Source organism: Lepus europaeus, chromosome 1, assembly GCF_033115175.1.
Source record: "Lepus europaeus isolate LE1 chromosome 1, mLepTim1.pri, whole genome shotgun sequence".
Taxonomy (NCBI): Eukaryota; Metazoa; Chordata; class Mammalia; order Lagomorpha; family Leporidae; genus Lepus; species Lepus europaeus.
In genome coordinates, this window is record NC_084827.1 from 33219466 (window position 1) to 33234102 (window position 14637).

A 14637-nucleotide genomic window follows, 5' to 3' on the forward strand; every position below is an offset into this window, starting at 1 on the left:
GGAGGCAGTGGAGGATGGCCCAAGTCCCTGGACCCTGCACCTGCATGGGAGACCAGGAGAAGCACCTGGCTGCTGGCTTTGGATCGGCGCAGCGCGGGATGCAACATGCTGGCCATAGTGGCCATTTCGGGGGTGAACCAATGGAAGGAAGACTTTTCTCTCTCTCTCTCTCTCACTGTCTAACTCTGCCTGTCAAAAAAAAAAAAAAAAAAAAAAAGCGGTAACTGGAAGATGAGATAACCCAGAGACTTGGAGTATAATTGTTGACCCCTGGGAGATGCCTGGCTGGATGGACAGTTTGGCAAGGTATAGTACAGATGAAGAGGAGAAATCACAACCAAGGCCGGACCCCTGAAGGGTCCCAGTTGCTTTCAATTCCCAGCACATTTTGTAGCTCAACCCATAGAAGATTTTGAATGAACAGAAATATATATGCATGAATATCATCATTCCTATGATACTCTCAAGGGTCATCATTTCCATCGTGGTGCTAGAGTTATGCTCTTTCTAATGCAAGTGTGAATGGAAGCTCTGTGAAGTGGCAAGACATATTCAAGTCTCCATCTGAATAATGTGGGGGATGGAAATGAGAGAGCAAAAAAAGGAAGTGTGTTAGTAATGACAGAGCCCAGAAAAGGCTCTTCTGCTCAAGCCTTCACCGCCCACCCTCTGCCTGTTGTAAGATGACGTGTAGTTGGCACTGTGTACTTCACCATTATGTCAGGGCAGGATTGCTCATCTCTTTATGGTTTCATCTAAAATTTCCTGCTTCAAGGAATGGTTCACAGAGACAAGATTTTAAAACCTGGGGTCACTTTTCCTGATTCTTAGCTTCTTCCATAACTCCAGTTACATCTTTATTCATCCACTTGGAGTTATGTCACAGCCCACCAATGTCCTCATATGTCTTTGAATTCACTAATCTCTTGTGTAGTGTCAAATGGAATTTGTTGTTAATCCTATTTACTGTTCCTTTTTAAAATTTTCTTATGTATTTTATTGGATTTGCCAAAACAGTAAAGGATGGGAGAGGCTTTTTTTCTTTGTTGTTGTCGTTCTTTGCCTAATTATTGCTAATCACAAGTAAAGTGAATGATTTGCAAAAATACAAAACAAGTAACTCCAACTGTGACAACAAAGTAAATAGAAAAAAACCACCACATCATCATCTTTGCTTAATTTGCTTAAATGATAAGGAATACTAGGTCTATTTGTCTAACCCATTGGTATTTCCTTATTGCAACTTTTTCTACCTTCCAGGATGGGATTTATATTATCCAGAGTAAATTTATTTTGGGTGTTGTTGTTTCTTGTTCTAGAACATAGAGTTGGGTGCTTTAAAATATCTTTCATGCTTCTCCTTAACATACCTGCTCTTTCCTCTGCCTTCTCAAGAACAGAAGGTAGTAAGGTTATAATACTTGCTTTACTGTGCTCTCACGACTTCTATCATCAGCATTTTTTGGTCAGCTTTTATGGAATGATTTTTTTCTTTGTGTCACTATTGTATTTTCCTACATCCTCGTATGCCTGGTAACTTTTGGTTGGATACCATATATTATATGTTGAAACTTTTAGTATTTTTTTCAAGATCACTTTTGAGCTTTGTTCTGGGATGTGGTGAGGTTGCTCCAGAACATCTTTCACAACTACCTGTTAATCTTTGCTAGGTGGAAGCACAGCAGCCAGGCAATAGTTTGTGCTTTTCCTGATGCACATCCTATATAACAGGATTCTTTGTGGTCTCTGGAAGTTGTTCCTCGTGCTCCTTCCAGTAGTTGTGAAGCCCCAGGCAGTTTGTTCCCACACTTGCTTTGATAAGACTCAGGCGAAGACTCCAGGGATGGCCTCTGCAGATCTTAGGAGCTTCTTCTCTGGGGCTCTTTCTGCTCTATTCTTCCACCCTGCAAACTCTAACTGCTATGGCCTCCCAAATTCTCGTCCCTGTCTCCTCAATTCAGAGCAAACACTGGACTCTGTTTGGATTCCTCCTCCCTGTGTTGTAATTTGCAGTCTCTCCTGGCCATCAACTGAGGCAATCTTGGGACTGACAATTTATTTGCTTGCTCAGGGATCACTACTCAGTGTGACTCGTTCAATGTCTGAAAATCATCTTTTTCATATACTTTGTTGGACTCTAGTTGCTTGAGGTCTAAGGGTAAATCTGGTCCTTGTTCATCTTGGCTGGTAATGGGAGTCCTTGACATTTTCTCCTGCACTAAACATCTTTCACAAATTGCTTCCAAATGCCATTATTTTTTCATTCAGCTTAATCTAGGTGCACTTGGAGAGACCTGAGTGTTACTCTGCACCGTCATTTAGAAAGGATTTAATACACATTTTTGAGAAAATGGCCAAAGAGATTTATATTTATGTTTAAATTATTCTACTTCTTACACTGGAAAGGAATGAAAAATCTTCCAGAAATTTCATCTTTGCTTAAGGCCAAAGAGCTTCTTGAATTAGGATGGATGACTCAGCTAACAGAAGTTTTCAAGTCCAGTGAAACAAATCAATTCAAATTTTCCTATTATCTTTTGAACCAATTAAATCTGTCACTTCATATTATCTGACACTACAAGTATTCATGCACTATTTCATCCATTAAAATGCAAATCTTCTAATTATGAAGGTGAAGAGATAAGTAGGAGTGAAAGAAAATTCCATTGAACAGTGTTTTCATTCTTGGAAAACAAAACACTCTTAGAAGAAGAATAATACTATTAGAGAACAAAAATTTCAACAGCTAATATCAAAGAAATATTCAGTATTCTGATTAATGTTAGAAATTTGTTTTGAATTTAACTAAGGTCGATGAATCATCCTCTCCAAAGAAATTCTGCCCTTCACACATATGTTCACTTTTATATGGTCCTGACTAAGTTTATGGAACACCACAACTTGCTGAGTCCACTGCATGCATTTTAAAGGAGTTCAATGAAAATATCATAGTTTCAGTAAAATTATGATTAACATTCACAATTTCAAAACCTAAAATGCTAATTACATAATGGTAATTATATTCACTTACTAATGATATAAAATTAATGTTTAGCAAATTAATCCTGAGTCAATACAAAGTCACGTATTAAAAATCTTTATTTTGGCCGGCGCTGTGGCTTAACAGGCTAATCCTCCGTCTTGCGGCGCCGGCACACCGGGTTCTAGTCCCAGTCGGGGCGCCGGATTCTATCCCGGTTGCCCCTCTTCCAGGCCAGCTCTCTGCTATGGCCCGGGAAGGCAGTGGAGGATGGCCCAAGTGCTTGGGCCCTGCACCCGCATGGGAGACCAGGAGAAGCACCTGGCTCCTGGCTTCGGATCAGCGAGATGCGCTGGCCGCAGCGGCCAATGGAGGGTGAACCAACGGCACAAAGGAAGACCTTTCTCTCTGTCTCTCTCTCTCACTATCCACTCTGCCTGTCAAAAAAAAAAAAAAAAGTCTTTATTTTTATGTGAACAAATATAATGTGCATTTGAGTCACACTCACATGCTTTCCAATCACCCTTACTCGAGCTCTGAATGCTAAATGAGAACATAAAACTCTTCTTATGAATTTTAAGGGTTAGTTTCACTTCCAGTTAACACTGTATTAAAATAGTATTCCTCTAACGGTACATGCTATAAGAAAAGTAAGTGACAACAACAAAAATGCAAACATATTCTGTAAACATGTAGGTGACATGTTGTTTTTGTTTACTGTTTAGTATCCCTCACCATGGCATGTATAACCATGGTGTGCAAGGTGGGATACAAGTGTTTTCTTTTAGGTCGTTGAATCATGTTTCTATTGACTGTTCACTAAGTGATGCCCAGTATCACCACTTGCATTCAATATTGTATTGAGGTACCAGCCACTAAATAACTATGGTCTGATTTATTACCTAATTTCTAATAAAAAGAGATTTTATTTTTTATTATAAAATAATCCCTGCATACTATTGAAAATCTTGAAAGTAAAGAGAATTTGACAGTGACTTCTATAGTTCTGTTATCCCCAAGAGAAGAGGTACTTTAACAAAAGGTGGTCAGGTTAACACTGAGCAACTTAAAAGTAAATAAAGTATAAAAAAGGAAGTTGCAGACTAAGTGTGAAAAATATTTTGGTCTGTTGGAACATGTAATTGGAAGATGTCATTCTCAACTCAAGAATTAATAATTTACTTGGTGGAGAATCAAGATAGGGAGGAGGAAGCATATTTGGTTTTGTCTAATTTCCATTTGGTTTCACATTGGCTCTGTCACAGGAGACTGCGGTATGGATGTGCTGTCACCTAGAAGCAAGGCAAATATGGAGGAGGTGTGGTTAACTGTTGAGTCGAATGATTAGCACATAGTGTCTCTTTTGAGTTCTTTTCTATTGTCTGAGGACTGAACGGTTGTTTTTGTTTTATTTAGTTGGATGTGGAATGCTGGGCAAATGAGAAATGATTGGGCAAATGAGAAAAAAAATGGGTTTTTCTTTGGAAATTTAGACATATCACCAAGTGTCACATTACATTGGAATGATTCTAAAATATCGGATTGATCACTGCTACTTAAGTAACAATGATGGTCAAGCTTGTTTGTGGGATACAGCTGCATCGCTGATAACTTGGCCAAAGTTACAAATTGTCACTACTCCAGATCATTTTTACTCATTTCCCCGACCACTTGATGCTCCTTAGAGATCAGCATTTGGTCCATATTTTTTCTATCTCTCCAGTCTTTCTCTTGGTGAGCTCATCCACTGCTGTGGATTGCCAAGCATGAAAAATTGACTCCCAAGTTTATGTCATAATCAGACTATGTTATCAAACTGGATGTTCAATGTCTAATAGCTGCTGCAAACTCTACATGTGCAGACTGAATTTCTGATGTCTTTCTTCTTCCTGTTAAAGTTCATCCTTCGCCACAATGAAGATTAATTATCCTCTCATTTTTCTAGTAGCAAAATACCTCAGCCATCTTGATTCTTTTTTGCCCAACTGTCATTCCATATTTAAAATAAATCCAGGGCTGATAGTGTGGCTCAAAGGGTTAAGTCACAGCTCTCAATGCTGGCATCCCATATTGGAGTTGTAATTTGAATCATGGCTCTTCTGCTTCTGATCTAGCTTTCTGATAATATGCCTGGGAAGGTAGCTGGGGATGACTCAAGTGCTTGGGTCCTTATCACCCATGTAGAAGACCAGGGAGAACATGTAGTTCCTGGCTCTGGCTTCAGCCTAGGCTGAGACCTGGCTGTATTAGCCACTTGGGGACTGAACCAGTGGATGGAACGTGTCTCTCATCCTCTCTCACTGTCCCTGTTTTTCTCTATCACTCTGCCTTTCAAATAAATAAATCTTTTAAAAAAAATCTCGAATCCAAGCCCCTCACATCATCTCACTGCTCTCACTCTGTTTGGAACAATACTTATCTTGGGCTTGGATTCCTCCTATCTCTTAACTGATTTCCCTACTTAACCTCCCTCCATCCTCCCCTAGTATTCTCATTCAGCAGATTGTGTGATCCTGATGGAATCTACCATGTCACTCTTTGCTCATTCCTCTTTCTTCATTTACCATTTCACTGAGTAAGACTCAAGTCCTTACAGTAACCCCCCCCCCCCTTTTCCCTGTACATGGATATCCTCTTTCTGGAATACTCCAGTAGGCTTTGCACTGTCCTCCCTGACTCTGCTGGAGATCCCTCACCAACTTCAAGACTTTCTTAAATCTCACCCTCTTCATGAATTCTCTCCCAACAGCTCCATTTAACTTGTAAACTCTCACCTTCTTGTGAATCTCAATCCTCTTGCACATTTTTAAATAAAAACTTATTTATAGGATGTGAGGGCGATCTGGTTGCAACATCTGTCACCCCATTGATTGCCAGGGTTGATTCGGCTGATCTGGCTGGCTAGGCGGGTGTCCCCTTCCTCCCTCACCGCTCCATGTGCGTCCCTCCCGAAGCTGTGTGCTCAGTCGAAGAGGACGACCTTCCCCACTAGAGGAGGACCGGTCTTCGGTCAAGGGTATATGAGTAGCTGCTCTCCCCTGCTAGAACCTCCAAACAAGCTCTCAAGGTCCATAAAAACTTATTTATAAAGAATTATAGGAACTATGTTACATCATTTTTTAATAACCATGGAGGCAGACTAGAGGGTATCAGCTTCATTTTACAGACAATAGTGGAAACATTGCTCCCTTATTTACTTATTTATTTTTAAAAAAGATTTACTTGATAGGCAGAGTGACAGAGGCAGGGAGAGAGACAAGCCTTCCATTTGTTGGTTCATTCTCCAAATGACCGCCATGACCAGAGCTGGGCCAGGCTGAAATGAAGAGTCTGGAACTCCAGCCAGGTCTCACATGTGGTTGGCAGTGATTCAAGTACTTGGACCACCATCCACTGCCTTCCAAGGCGCATTAGGAGGGAGCTGGCTTGGGAATGGAGCAGCTGGGATTGGAATTGGTGCTCTGATATGGGATGCTGGCATTGCAAACAGTGACTTAATCTGCTGTACCATAACGCTGCCCTCTATTCCCATATTTAATGTAACACAGATCTGGGATATAGTACCTGGGCTTCCACACCCACAACTGCTTTTCCACAACTTTGTAATACATCATTTTAAAGTAATCCAATTTCACAATGCTTTACAGTGCGAGAGTAACAGCTCCCTGCAGGTTGACTCAGGAGCCAACCAACCTAATCAATTACCTCACAACCTGGCACATTTAACACATTGTGTTACTTCTAACTCAATCTTACAGCTATGTTTAAGGGCTCCATGAGCCAAAATTACAGCAAAATTGAAAAGACCAAAGAATACAACAGTGAAGGATGTTTTCATGTTTAGCTTAGGCCTGGCACAGCCTCAACAACTGCTAAGATTGCAAGCTGAGGCAATGTAGGGATGGACACTGAGGAAAGACGCAAGCGGTATCAGACTCACTTGTTGTTTTTTGAGATTAATTCCCCCGGAAGCCCTGCCACTGGCGGGATGAACAGCAATACCTCAGGGGTCCAGAATACTCAAGGAAATCTCTCATTTAGTAGTTTACTTGGGGCCTTAAAAAGCCACACAGTGTAATTTCATCCACACCAAACCAAGAAAATGTTTCACGCCTTCCTGATCTGGTTTTAAGGAGAATCCTCAGGGAAGCCAGGAAAATCCACTTGCAAGCCCAAAGGAGGGGTGGGGGATATGGTTGGCCTTTCCAGAGTTCTAGATGGTGCAGGAAGCGACACAATCTGCCAGGGTGTTAACAGGAAACACTTTATGGGGAAAAGGTATCTTGATACACTTAGGTCTTTGGTGACATGGGATCAGGGTTTAGCAAGATAAAGGTCTGGGAGCCCAACCCTCCAGGACTTCACACCAGCTACGCAGGTGCCTGCGAAGGGTTCAACGAGCTCCCTAAAATTCCAAGCAACATTTTGAGCATATGCATGTTTTCCTGGTGAAGGGGTTCTTCCTTTCTCAAATTCTGAGCTAGAGAAAATGACTAAGCAAGCTGTAAGTTGAATAAAAAAGCCATCAGATACACTTAGAAGCAGCTGAGTCTGAGAGCTTGTGGAGTTATCACAGAAAAGCTGGAACAAGGACCCACAGCAGAGACAACTGAACGCTTGTTGTGGTGTTACTTTTCCTAATTGTGTTACAGGTCTTTTCAGAACAAGATGTAGTAGCCCCCAGGTCCAGGTATGCCCCTGGGCTTCGTCTACTACTGTGAGTGTCCCAGGAAATTGTGCCCACGTGCTTAGGTCTATAATTCACCAACATTAACCTCTGCGATAGAAGCTGTGACAAAGGAGGACGCCTTCCTCCAAGGAATGTGCCGATCCCAGAAGCAGCAGCAGTCGAGATAGGACACAGTGGAAGGCTGGGATCAGTGCCTGGTGTGGCCATAGCTTTATTTCCCTTGATCCTTCTTCTCCAGCTTCTGAAGATAAAGCAGAAAACGGTACCAGTCGTGGAGGGGAGAGAAGTTGCAGGAGCGAGCTCTGTGTGTTCTTTTCTTCAGCTCAGTATAGAAATAAAAAGCTGGGAAACAATTTGCCAAGGGGCAGAAAATTTTATTTGACAGAAAAGAAACTTTTATTTGATTGGCAAGTGACAGAAAAAGCATCTGGTCCAAGAGGAGACCAGGTGGAGTGCCGGAGCGGGACACTGGCTCTGAGGAAGTGTCTTGGGTTTTAACTGGGTCATCCTATTGGGGGTGCCTGTTGGACGGGGGTTTCACATACTGTATATTGATTGGCTTGGGGCTCATGGAGATAGCAGGGGTCTTCTGGAGATAGCCTGTCTCCCCCGTAGGGGCTCAGCTCCCTCCTCTGCCAGCTCTGAGCGAAAGATTGCAACCACCCTGGATGTGTGATTTAAAGCCGCAAGGTCACATATGCAGCACAAGAAGCTATTAGTGGGGAAGATGCCCATCGGTCTGGAGACAGGCTTTCCAGCCACAGCTGGCAGCCTGCTTATGAAGGACATTCTACCTATGTCTGAGGGGCACACAGACACAATTGTCTATGAAGATAATAATTTAAAAAAACCCCACACATGTCTCCACTGTGCTTTGATATTTTGGTGGACGAGCTGATACATTCATTTCAATAGCCGGGTGAGCCCATCTCCTTGAGGAAGCTCACTGCATTTCTGGTAACATGATGAGCCACCGACAGTTGGAAAGGACAAGGAACCCTGAGATTTCCCGGAAATACTTCTCCAGGAAGGCGGTTTCATCAGCGAGGTCTTCCAAGCAAATGACACAAAACCTCCCCAGGTGCTCCTCAATCTGTTTTTTGTCAGAGAAATGGTCTTATTGCTGACTTTTGCTTGTTCATGTTTCAAGATGAGTTCCCAGAACTTCAGATTTGGAAATCCCCAGGTCATGTAAGCTTCCACTGTACACAGCGCTTTTAGGTTTTGACAGGGCGGGGGTGGAGGGACTTTAGCAAAGGCTCCACTGAACGTCTTCAGGTGAAGTCCTGCAATGGTTCTCTCCACCTGTGATCTCACCTCAGGACCCCTCCTTTGCCAATAGCTCCTGCTTAACTTGTGTGGCTTTGAGGGATTGATTAGCCACACACCCCCCTTTTTTTTTTCAGGAGCCAATGGAATTTTTTTTTTTTCCTGTCATCTTTCCTCATTCTGTATCTACTCTCCCTTGCACCTTCTACTTATTTGCTATGTTTACTTATTGACTGCTTCCCCATTGGAACATGAACTCCAGGAATCAGGGATATGTCTTGTCTGTTTTATACTCTGATGAGTCCTCATCATTATCAAATACATAGTAAGTGCACTAACTCATTTTATGGTGGATGCAACAAACTGTTGAATGAAAGATAATCCCACAGGGTATGGGCTTCTAGATTGACAACTGTTTGCCTCAGAATTTGGTTTATTTTTAAAATCTACCTAAAAAATTGTTCATTTTAGGTAATCTGTCTTTTCCTTCTGGATGTTTTGATATTCTGCAATTTGGCTTTCTGCTTAGGTATGGATTTCATTTTGTTAATTCTGATTGGGACTTTCAAACATCCTAAATTTCAGGTTTTGTGCATTTATCGTGTCAGGAAGGCTCTCAGTCATTATATTTGAAAATATTTCTTCTACATATTTTCTTGTATTCATTTCTAAAGCCCAAATTAGACAGAGATGTATTGGAAATATTTGTTTTCATGTCTCTTAACTTTCAAACTTTCCATGCTTTTGTGTTTCATTTTGTGTAATTTATCCAGATACAGCTCACTATTCATACATTTCTCTCACCTCTGTCTAATCTTTATTTAAACCAAACTTTGAGTTTTTAATTCTAGTTATTGCATCTTTCATTTCCAAGAATTTTATTATGCTCTTCTTGAACTATGGCCAGTTCTCATAATCTTTGCTTTCTTCATTGCACTTTCAATTGTATCCTATATTTATTTAAATTTATCAGGTAAACTCACTTTGCAGGCCTCTTCTGATTACCATAAGAGCAACCATCTTTGGGAAACTTACCTGGTAGTTTCTCAATTTACATGTTTCTTCTGTCTGGTCTGTGATGACTTTCCACCATGAGCCAATCTTTTTTTTTTTTTAACTTTTATTTAATGAATATAAATTTCCAGTATACAGCTTATGGATTACAATGGCTTCCCCTTCCCATAACTTCCCTCCTACCCGCAACCCTCCCCTCTCCCGCTCCCTCTCCCCTTCCATTCGCATCAAGATTCATTTTCAATTCTCTTTATATACAGAAGATCAATTTAGTATAAAATACTTCAACAGTTTTCACCCACATAGAAACACAAAGTGAAACATACTGTTGGAGTACTAGTTATAGCATTAAATCACAATGTACAGCACATTAAGGACAGAGATCCCACATGAGGAGCAAGCGCACAGTGGCTCCTGTTGTTGACCCAACAAATTGACACTCTAGTTTATGGCGCCAGTAACCACCCTAGGCTGTCGTCATGAGTTGCCAAGGCTATGGAAGCCTTCCAAGTTCCCCGACTCTGATCATATTTAGACAAGGTCATAAAAGACAGGGTGAGGATAGTAACCAATGATCCTAAGAGTGGCCTTAACCAGGTCTGAACAATTATACAGCATTAAGTGGGGAAGAGGACCATCAGTACACACAGGTTGGGAGTAGAGCCATTGGTGGAAGAGTAGACGTTATGATTACAAAGGAATGAGGCTCAAGTGCACTAGACAGGGTCTAGAACAAAGGACAGAGTCATTATTAGAGGAGCTAAGAAAGGTGCTGTCTAAGCTACAAGTAATTTTTCTGATTGAGAGGCAAATAGAACCTGATAGAAGGGGCTTGATAATAATCTGTTGGGTTTTAGGCCTTGTAAGTTAAGAGGCCCAGACCTATCTATCTCTTCACATGGGGTATATCCTAAGGGAGGTGTGAACCTCCTAGGGGAAGGCACTCTGTTGACTTTCATTACTTGGCTGGCCTGGGAGGAGAGCTGGCCAGGTAAAGGCAGGTGGCATCTCTAACAAGAAATTTACAGTTCTGCCTGCAATGTTGCTGACCCTACTTGACCATCCCCTCAGCTGCAGTGGTCACTTTGGAAGTTGGGCTGAGTGAAGGGCTTTTCAGCTTGGAGCCAATAAGATCTGTGGCTCTGACCTGGGCATCCTTCGATTCCAGGGCAGGTCCATTTCCAGTGATCCAACTCTTGGCAGAGCTGCCAGGGCTCTTCACAAGCTGACTTCTGCTGAAGCCCAGGCTTACCACATTGAAAGCCACTGCAGTGGACAGGCCTGTTGGGTCTCCTTGAGGGCAGATCACTGCACAGATGAGCCATTAATAGGCCTGCCACCCATTGCTTCTGATGCCTAGCTTTCTTTTCCTCCTGGTTTGTGTTAAAGCAGACCAGAGGATGCAAGTCAAGGGAGTGCCCGTGTCCCATCTTTAATCTTCGGTGGCCTGAACTACAAGTCTATAGTCACAGGCATGTTCTGTAGTAGTTTTTCTAAGGTAGACAATGCCCATGAGGAAAATTATATTCTCACTTTAAAACTTTCTTTCCCTTTGGTCTGAAAGGGAGGTTTTTTTTTTTCTACTTACTGTATACTTCGCTGATGAGCCAATCTTGAAGCATCAGCTGTGATGTTGGCATTTTATGGAGGTATGTGTTATAGGGAGTTTGCCTCTAGAAGGTTTCTATTTGCTTTTGACAAGAACCCGTGTTTACTAGCAATCTTGGATCACTTTCACCCACGTCTCCCAGTATGGCTCTTTTGGACCATACAGTTGGTACAAATTCTTATCTCAGTCACCAGAGACCAAGGCTGTGGTTAGTAGTGGGGCACCATCACATTTTTCTAACCTCTCTCTGTCCTTCAATCAGAGGCAAAACTGCAATAGGCAAGTATCTCCATCAGCTCTAAGCAGGGCTATTTCTTTCAGACACTGTGAGTAGTGCTCTTTCTTAGGGGTCCGTAGCTGAGGTTTTCTTTGGTTCTTAGTGCGCAGACTTTGTCTCTCACACCTCAACGGTGAGTCTATTGAATCTTCACCTCTGATTGTCAGAAATGGACAGTCGCAGGCACGCACCTGCTCTGTGACTTACTTGTCTTCATAGATCTGTAGTTTCTTGTGTTTCTGGTGATTGAGGAATTCCTTGACCAGTTTCCCTGCCAAGACAGGCATAAAAAGATTTTTTAAAAAATTCTATTCAACTTTATTAGGTAAGTTCTACTGGTAGGTTTTTCAGTCAATTTCTTATCTTTCATAATTACTGGAAACAGAATTCAAAATTTTTCTCATTTCTTGTCAGTGTTTATTTTACCTTTTTTCCATAACTTTAAATTTGTCTGTCTCAGTTTTACTTTGAATTTGAAAATATAAAGGAAGTGGTGATGGTTGTGTTTTTATTGTGTGCTACATTTGAATATTAAAGACTAACTTTATTGGTCACCATGAAGGTTACGGAATTCTAATTTGCCAGCAATCTGAGAAGTTTTGCCTGGGCTAGAATTACCTCATTTTGGTAGATGTCATGGATATTGCTGACCCAATGACTAAGGAATTCAGGCCCATTTTGGGGTGGATTTAATCTGCCACCTGGACCTACATGAATCTAAAATAACTTGATTTCCTGAGTATTTCTGAAAGTGAAACTACTGGAGACCTGATTAGGTTTCTGCCTTCCCTTAGGGAATCGAAACTTTCATTTTGGCTTCTTGGGTTTTGGCCTTGGGTGGAAGTACTTTGACTTCTAAGAACTGCCTGTAATTCACTAAGGTCAGGGTATTTGCCAGATTGAGTCAAACAGTAATGTTCCTGGACATGGATGCAGAAAAGGAAGTGGTCTCTGGGGTGTGATCTGATGAGCAGTGCCAGGCCCCTCCTGCCCCAATGATTTCCTCCTCCCTTTAGCTGTGGCCCAGACATGATTGTCTTAGCTACTGCATGTGGGACAGTAGGAGTCACTGTGTTTGGAAAGCTGAGAGGGGGAGCAGATGTGTAGATACAATCTGGTTCTCTCATTAACATGTATTAGATTATCAGATTCGATGACTTTCATTTGGAAAGTGGGAGAAGATTTAGGACAGGCTCAGATTGGATAATTTACCGCTGTGAAAAGAATAAGAATTTCTTTCCTAAGGGTGTGTGTGGGCTGGAGGGGAAGGTGAAGGAATTATTATTGGAATGCAGTTTTATTTGCATTTTTTTGCTACAGTTAGCTAGGATTGTATTTCCCTAGCAGTGCAATCTGTATTGTTCAGGGTTTTCCAGAGAAACAGAACTAGCTGTCAATCTATCAATCATCTATATGTACTCCTATATAATGTATATATATATAGAGAGAGACATAGGTGGAGGTATAGGTATCTGTATATAGATAGCAACATCTACCTATGCAGCAGAGCATGAGAGCAAGCAAGTGAGAGAGATTTTGAAGAACTGCCTTACATGATTGTTGTGGGCTCTCAGTCTGGAGATACAGGCAGGAGTCGGTGTTATCCAATCTGAAATCTGCTGGGGTTTCCATCAGGTAGGAGACAAGCAGGGTTTCTCTCTTCAGCATTGCAATCTTGAGGAAGAATTGCTTCTTCCTTGGGAAACCTCAGTGTATGCTCTTAAGGTCTTCAACTGACTAACTAAAGCTCGTCCACACCAGGGAGGCTGATTGCCTTTATTCAGAGTCTACTGATTTAAACGTTAATGATATAGAAAATACTCATATTCTTCCAGAACATCGAGACTGGGGTTGGACCAAACAAGCTGGGCACTATAACCTAGCCAAGCTGACACATACCCACACACAAAATATCCATCACACCAACCTGCAAAATCTTAGTGGAGTGCCTGCCAGTTGTATTTAACATGATCCCATTTGCCAAAATCCATGTCTTTTTAGCTATGCCTTGTGCATGCCTAAGTTTAATGATTTCTGTGTGTGTGAAATGACATGTATGAGATTTATGCCAGGCCTTCATCCTTTCCTAATAGCTGAGTGTCCGTGAATCAATAAATGTTTACAAAATAATAGGCTGAGGAAGAGTGTCTGATCTGCTTGGGGACTGTCTCCTGTCTCCCCCAGTCACGTGCTAAGTATCATAATTAGGTGCGCGTCATGCTTTTGAAGAAGGAATAGAGGCAGATACATGTTGGAGAATCCTGGAGGGTGGGTTTTCCCTCTTTTCTGGCCCCTCCCACATCCGATTCCAACTGCCAGGATCCTGCAGTTCCCTAATAGAAGCATCAATCATATACACAGCAAGGGGTGATGTGCAGAATTCAATTTGGCAAGACATCTATTCAATTTCTTGATTTAGACTTCAGCAATTTCAGTTTGCTAAACATGTTTTCTCCATCTGCTTCCAGCTGGGAAATCCTGAACTGATGTTTGTCTCTTTCATGTTGCATTTCATTCCGCTTTTCATCCTGGAATGAGAATTACGACCCACATATCCTCTGCTCAGTTAACTCTGCATTTTCTCTGAAGGACTGTTAGGACAACCTCTCTATATTGATTGGGCGAGTCTAATACTTTTCTATATCAAAAGACTTTAGGATACAGAGGTGCAAATAAAATAGAATTTAATTTCTTTCTTATGTTTATGGTTGAAAATCAGGTAGGGGTTCTGGAGATCATGGTAGAATCTTTTCTCCTGAAGGCCAATGAGATACATTTATTGGTGGATTGAATCTATC